Source organism: Salvelinus sp. IW2-2015, linkage group LG4q.1:29, assembly GCF_002910315.2.
Source record: "Salvelinus sp. IW2-2015 linkage group LG4q.1:29, ASM291031v2, whole genome shotgun sequence".
NCBI lineage: Eukaryota > Metazoa > Chordata > Actinopteri > Salmoniformes > Salmonidae > Salvelinus > Salvelinus sp. IW2-2015.
In genome coordinates, this window is record NC_036842.1 from 55,301,603 (window position 1) to 55,308,274 (window position 6,672).

Genomic DNA, 6,672 nt, shown 5'->3' on the forward strand with positions numbered 1-6,672 from the left:
ATGCTGCCGTATGGGTATCACCCAGTGATCGCCAAGCACTGCATCACCAAGAAGGTGAACATGGTGACTGCCAGCTACCCGAGTCCAGTCATGAAGGACCTTCAACAGAGGTGGGAGAGAAGTGCATGGAGAGAAGATTCCTCTGGAGTGAAAGGGTTAGGGCTAAACATCTATGTAGAAGTGGAGATTTAATGGAGAATGTGTTTTATCTGGTCTTAAAGGCCCAGTGAACTCAAAAACTTGATTTCCCTGTGTATTGTACACTGAGTATACCAAACATTAGGAACAACTTCCTAATATTGAGTTGCACCCTGGACTACCATACCCCGTTCAAAGCACTCTTTTGTCTTGCCCATTCAACCTCTGAATTGCACACATACACAATCAATGTCTCAATTGTCTCAAGGCTTAAAAATCCCTCGTTAACCTGTCATCTACACTGATTGAAGTGGATTTAACAAGTGACATCAATAAGGGATGATGGCTTTCACCTCGATTCACCTGGTCAGTGTATGTCATGGAAAGAGCAGGTGTCAATGTTTTGCATGCTCAGTGTGTTTTGTACATATTTCCACACGATGAGGTGTATAATACTGTGAAAATGATGATAATGCCCTTTTAGTGTAAGAGCTGTTTGAAAAGAACGCCTGAAATGTAAGCCTGTTTAGGTGGGATGGAGTTTTGGCTTGCCTGGTGACATCACCAGGCAGTATAAGTTAATAACAAAGGCAGTTTCAAACCTCTCTGCCAATAGCAACAAGTTTTCAGGTTACATATCCCTCCCATTAGGCTCATCCAATTAGGCCCCTCACTCAGACCACTCCCAGACAGTCCTAGCAAAATTCTTGCTTGAGAAATTGCTCTGCTAAGAAGCTATTGTTGTTTCTTTTTGACATTTTTTAAAAATTAAAAACAATCACAGTAAGGTACTTGATTTTTACCCAATAATTTTTACCCAGAAATGATTTGATATTGAGATAAAAATGGCTGCATTGGACCTTTTAATGCTAATCATGGGCTATTTGATACACAATTGACTAGATGTAAGCTACAGGCAGGCACCAAGACACTTGATCTAATTGCTTGAGTTGGCATTAGGCAGGATAAGCTACTAGTCAAGTGAATATATTGTCTCTACGTGGGGCTGGTGTGGCTGAGTGTGTTTGTCTGTGTGTTTCCTTTCAGTGCTGAGGAAGCTGGCATCACCATAGTGAATGAGATGGGCCTGGACCCTGGCATCGACCACATGCTGGCTATGGAGTTTATCGACCAAGCCAAGGCGGACGGCTGCACTGTGAGTGAAACGTGAGGGAGATTGTGAAAGAATCTAGTATAAGTGATTTGTGCTTTTGAAAGAAAGTGTTTTGGTGATTGTGGAATCTGCACACATACGGGATTCTGTGCATGTGTGTGTCTGTGTACGTGCTGTGCACATAATGATTGATTGAGCGTATGTCGAAGGGATGAGTGGCATCTTGTCAGTTTCCTTGGCAGCCATATTGATTGCGGGCCCAACAGATTGAAACACCATGCGTCTTTGATTTGTTCATTTTTCCCCCATCTTGACGTGAAGATGAACGGACTGTACTATCACACAGGAAAATGGACAAATGTGCCAGCATGTTGACAACGCATTTGACTAGTCGATGCACAAAACATTTGATAGATGTGTACGTGCAAATTGTGTTTTTAAATCCATTTACGTGTGTATGTGTGTGTTTAGATTGAGTCATACAGTTCATTCTGTGGTGGACTCCCTGCACTAGAGTGCTCAGACAATCCTCTGCACTACAAATTCAGCTGGAGTCCTCCTCAATACCATCAGTCCTGCCATCTTCCTCAAGGACAACAAGGTACAGTAGCCATCTAGGATCAGCAGATCCTCCCCAAATCCTAAACTTAACCATTAGGGCCGGAATTGATAAACTGACCCAGGATCAGTGTCTAGGAGTAACTTCATCCTCCTCTATGTCCCCCAGGTGGTGAGCATCCTAGCGGGCGGTACTCTGATGGAGTCTACGTCTCCCATGGACTTCATGCCTGGCTTCCACCTGGAGGGTTTCCCCAACCGCGACAGCACCAAATACGGCATCGAGCCGGTCCACACACTCATCAAAGGAACACTCCGCTTCAAGGTACTTCCAACACCAGCGTGATGAGTATGGCGTTACTGTCAATCTCGATAGTTCTGTGTCGCTTTGGATAAATGTTGTATTTCTGTCCAACAGGGTTTCTCCAAGTCCATGAGTGGCTTTGTGTAGCTGGGTCTGATCAACACTGACCCCTGCCCCATGCTAGAGCTCCTGTCTCCTGGGTAAATATAATGATACTTATAACAGCTTTAAAAGATGCGATTTCACTTGGTTTTGAGAAGCTTACCCCACCAGCGATAGACTTCCTCAGGCTCGTTCTGCAGTTGCAGGGGCACAGATAAAACATTAACAAAGGCTCCAAAAACGACGAAATACGTCCTTTGAGAAACAGCAATGCTCTCAGTGTAGTGATACAGGTCTTTAGATGTTGTACACATGAAATTGTCATTCCAAACTTTGTCCTCAATGGTATATTCCATTTTGTTGGACTCGAGCGTTACTTCTCCGTGTGCTTTCTCATTCCCATTGTGGTGATTAAAGCCTGTGCATGCTCGCACACGGAGAAGAATTCAAACTAAATGGAATATAACGTTGGGGATTCAGTTAATTTACATAAACAATTTAGATTTGGTAAAAAAAAGAATTACTTGTTCTTTAATTTACTTAACTTAATTTAGAATGTGCTTTTCATAAATGGTTATTAAAGTACCAGGATACACCCAGCAAACGCTGCATCACTTATACACTAGATGGAGAATGGAGATTTGACCGACAAGACTGAACAAAAACAACAAAAAATCCCTGTGCAACAGAAAGAGCTGCTGAGTATACAGATGGGCTTGCCCCTGTCTATCTCTAACGATGCATTTGAGGGAGCTATCTACGATATCATCCGCCAAGACGACTTCAAGATGGAAACATTCAAATAGTGAGAGGCTCAAGTCCTGACCAGATACCGTTCAAAATGTTGTACTCAAATCTTTGCTAAATGCAGGGGTTAAAGTTCTCAGTCACTGCGACGGAGAACATCTGTCCCATTATTATGGCATCTGTGAGTGCACGATCAGCGCCATTGGGACAGATAGAATGTTGCGATCTCTTTACATCTCCACGCCAGTGGTTCCAAAGCGGCGTGTCCCCCTCCTAAATAAATCAATATATATATTTTTTCGTCAACACTTCTATCGTTATCTTAAACTTTTGTACGTGGCCAGCACTAGCACCTGGGGGAGGCTGCAGCACGCGCTAGTGACTGTTAGACTTTCTTCAGCAAAGATGGCTGACAAAACTACTAGGATGGAAGCAAATGTAAGTGATTATACCGTCATAGCGAATCATGCTAAAAATGTACATTTGACAGGAATATGTTAGTTAATGTAGAGACAAACGATTAGGCATATTTTTATCATAAAGTTAATTTACGAAAATCGCGATTTAGCAAGCTAGCTGACTAGCTAACATTAGCCAGCTAGTGGCTAGCTTTATGGGTGTTGTGGCACATACATCAAGCTCTGATGAACTGTCTGGAAAAGCATGAACTGGAGTCGCCTCTTCACTGTTGACGTTGAGACTGGTGTTTTGCAGGTACTATTTAATGAAGTTGCCAGTTGAGGACTTGTGAGGCGTCTATTTTACAAACTAGACACTCTAATGTACTTGTCCTCTTGCTCAGTTGTGCACCGGGGCCTCCCACACTTTCTATTAGAGCCAGTTTGCGCTGTTCTGTGAAGGGAGTAGTACACAGCGTTGTACGAGATCTTCAGTTTCTTGGCATTTTCTCGCATGGAATAGCCTTCACTTCTCAGAACAAGACTAGACTGACGCGTTTCGGAAGAAAGTTCTTTGTTTTTGGCCATTTTGAGCCTGTAATCGAACCCACAAATGCTGATGCTCCAGATACTCAACTAGTCTAAAGAAGGTCAGTTTTATTGCTTCTTTAATCAGGACAACAGTTTCCAGCTGTGCTAACATAATTGCAAAAGGGTTTTCTAACGATCAATTAGCCTTTTAAAATGATAAACGTACGCCTATGAGGATATTCCATAAAATCTGCCGTTTCCAGCTACAATAATCATTTACAACATTAACAATGTCTACACTGTATATCTGATCAATTTGATGTTATTTTAATGGACAAAAAAAATGATTTTCTTTCAAAAACAAGGACATTTCTAATTGACCCCAAACTTTTGAATGGAATTGGAATTTCGCTAAACAATGCTAATTAGCGTTATGACTGGAAGTCTATGGTTATCTACTAAAGTTTCAGTCATGGGATTTGTTTTGCTTTAACCCCTGTAAATGTCTTTAATTAATACTGTTTGTATGGTCAGGTTCGGGATGCTGAGTAAGGAGGTCGTCCCCCATGCAGACACCGTGCTTCACTGGCTAAGCACTTAGAGGCCCTACTTTGGTAATATGTGCAGAAGTTCTCACTCTACTCTTTTACTGCCACAAACACCAATATGTATATCTTTCTCTAATCTTTATATTCCTCCTTCTCTTACTTTCTTTATACAGAAAATAGCAGTAAAGATTATTTAAAAATAGTATAACCCTCTCTCTCCTTCTCGGTCCATCCGTGTCCTCTCCTTTAGATAAAGGCGAGCGGGACATGCTCATCATGAGGAATGACGTGGGCCTGCGCCACTCCACAGGCGAGCTTGAGACCAAGCACATCAGCCTGGTGGTCTACAGAGACCCCAACGGCTACTCTGCCATGGCCAAGACTGTGGGCTACCCTGCTGCCATCGCTGCTTGCATGGTGCTGGATGGTCACTAGGGTAGACTTGAGTCCTCATTGCATTTGTGATGTCTGAGATGTTAAGTATGGTTTAGTGAGGTAATCAGCCATTTTGTTAAAGCCCTGGGGGAACCACTCATTTTGCTAAAGACGAATGTACAACCCTAACGTGTCTGTAAAAGTGAAGTGAAAACTGACTTTCAATCTGCAGGAGAAATCAGTATTAAGGGACTGGTGGTGCCAATGACCAAGGACATCTATGGACTGGCTCAGAAGAGACTGCAGGAGGAGGGCTTACAATTCACTTCAAAAGCACCAAGTACCAAGAGTAGTAACTCATGAGTCATCAGCTGCGTCTCAAATATTGTATATTGATTTCCTTTCCTGGTGTCCTCTCCTTCATCTGCACTGATCCAAAAAAGACCCCACACATGAAAAAATACAATTCTATTCTTCAATTCAGTTCAATTATTTCAGAAGAGTGGTGAAGGCAATATGGTAGAAATTGTAGGAGGACAGGAGACAAGGAGAGGAAGACTCAGGCTAGTGAGAGATGCACCCTGACTTTCTGCTTGTTTCAAAGGCATTTCCTCACAGCATCGCCTTACCTCAACCAAACAGTTACATTGCAGGTGAACAGTTTCCAAGCAACTTTAAATAAGGCTGTACATGGAGAACCACAACTTGCTGAGTGTCGTTATAACATGTAACGATCTTATAATCTTCGCAGACCTGCTAAGACAATGTGTATCAGAAACTCACCCAAAGGGTCTTTCCTTGACCATAACATATTCCTGTTATTGATCAGCTGCTGCACAGTTCCAAAGATTTGTACATAATTTACACATATGCTTCCCACAGTTGTGTCAAATTGACTGGATGTCCTTTGGGTGGTGGACCATTCTTGATACACACAGGGAACTGTGTGAAAAACCCAGCAGGGAAAGGCTGAAAAACCCAGCAGCGTTGCAGTTCTTGACACAATCCAACCGGTGCGCCCGGCACCTACTACCATACCACGTTCAAAGGCACTTACATCTTTTGTCTTGCCTATTCTCCCTCTGAATGGCACACATACACAATCCATGTCTCAAGGCTTAAAAAACCTTTTTTAACCTACTGTATCTCCCCTTTATCTACACTGAAGTGGATTTAATAAGTGACATCTGTAAGGGATCATAGCTTTCATCTGGATTCACCTGGTCAGTCTGTCATGGAAAGAGCAGGCGTCCTTAAAGTTTTGTATACTCAGTCTATATTTGTATTTTAAAACTGCTCAGAGATTATAATGTGGCATAGAGTACAGTTGAAGACAGAAGTTTACATACACCTTTGCCAAATACATTTAAACTCAGTTTTTCACAATTCCTGACATTTAATCCTGGTAAAAAAATCCCTGTTTTAGGTCAGTTAGGGTCACCACTTTATTTTAAGAAAGTGAAATGTCAGAATAAGCAAATCAAAATCAAATGTAATTTTTTATTTGTCACATACACATGGTTAGCAGATGTTAATGCGAGTGTAGCGAAATACTTGTGCTTCTAGTTCCAACAATGCAGTAATAACCAACGAGTAATCTAACCTAACAATTTCACAACAACTACCTTATACACACAAGTGTAAAGGAATGAAGAATATGTACATAAAAATATATGAATGAGTGATGGTACAGAACGGCAAGATGCAGTAGATGGCATCGAGTACAGTATATACATATGAGATGAGTAATGTAGGGTATGTAAACATATAAAAGTGGCATTGTTTAAAGTGGCTAGTGATACATGTATTACATCAAGATGCAGTAGATGGTATAGAGTACAGTATATACATATGAGA

The 6,672-nt window shown here is 41.7% G+C and overlaps 1 pseudogene; it reads left to right on the forward strand.

Moving 5' to 3' along the window:
* Window positions 1-5,178, forward strand: LOC111960958 (alpha-aminoadipic semialdehyde synthase, mitochondrial-like; annotated as a pseudogene).
* The last annotated feature ends 1,494 nt before the right edge of the window (window positions 5,179-6,672 follow it).